This window comes from Apteryx mantelli, chromosome 2 (assembly GCF_036417845.1).
Source record: "Apteryx mantelli isolate bAptMan1 chromosome 2, bAptMan1.hap1, whole genome shotgun sequence".
NCBI classification, from domain to species: domain Eukaryota; kingdom Metazoa; phylum Chordata; class Aves; order Apterygiformes; family Apterygidae; genus Apteryx; species Apteryx mantelli.
The window spans coordinates 145,777,522-145,778,887 of NC_089979.1; positions in this window are offsets into that span (position 1 = coordinate 145,777,522).

Genomic DNA, 1,366 nt, shown 5'->3' on the forward strand with positions numbered 1-1,366 from the left:
TGTTGCTGCAGAAGTATTATGTCTGGCTCGGTACAAGAGCTTGACCATCAGTTTATGAGACTTTCTTTCATTGTTGCCGGGACAGTTAGCAAAACATGCCATGCCAAGGTGCTAAGGCCAAATACATCGGTTCTCTTACTCAATCAGATGGAAAAGCTGCCTTCTGTTCATGCAGGCATGTTGTGAACAGATGGGGGAACTAATCAACTTCAATGCTTCCCACCCCACTCACCTCAAAAGACTATTTTATTTAAAGCCAGATCAGTTACCTGATACAGTTACAGCATAGTTTCACAAGCTGTTGTGCAGGTGCTGTTAAAAAGGCAGTGTGCTGATACTTACAGGTTATAACAAACAGTTGGAGGAGCCAGTTAGGGATACTCTAAATTTTTATTGTTGCTGAAGACTTTGTTTCTGGAGATCACAGCCTGGTTGCTGCTTATAAAAGAATTGTATATGTTATTTTTGAAAGTATTATAAAATAAATCAGAAAATATATAAAAAGCCCCAAAAAGCAAAATTAATGATTGTTAGAGAAACAAATCTGTTTTATGCAGTTTAGTCTCTTTTATTTTAAGCTTAGTGAAAATAACAAAATATAATGTTCCTATAGATCGAATAAAAAAACCCAGACCTTTGCAAACAGTAATAAAGTCACAACTGCACTTATTATACATACATTTTTAAAGCTATGCCATTATTTGGGGATTTTATATCCTGAAAATCGTTTCTTTTTTCTTTTTTTTCCTAGCTAGTTCTGGATACTGGGAATATATTAACTCCTTATTTTTTAGATACTATGAGTACATTTGCAAGGGATTGTAACCTTGCCTGTATAGCTGTACAGCAGGATTTGTTCAAAGAATGAATATTTAAGGATAGCAATATAATATGCTAGTTAGTTGCTATTTCTTGTTGTGTGAGGAGTTTAACAGGAAATATAGTCACTGCTAATAGGCTGTGAAACAGATCAAACAGGAGTCCTCTCCTGATTTTCTCACAGGAATGACAGAAGTAAGAGGAGAGCTAGATAAATTATTCTGCCGTGCTACAGACAGTTTGTGGGCCACAGACTGCGCATTTATCATTGTACAGCAAATTTGCATGCTCCTAAATCCTTTGTTGCAGCAAGAAGTGATACATATTAAATATTTAATGTCATTTACAAAAAACTAAACATTGTAATCCATATAAGAATGATTTGGGAGATTTATTTTTATTTATAAAATTTAGATTATTGAAAAAGCATGGAGCAAATACTGTAATTTGAAAAAAATTACTGAGATTTTTGTAGGCAAGTAGAAAATTAGTATTTATTGCTATTTATAATGTATTAATGAAAATAAAAAATAATTTTTCCTTTCAA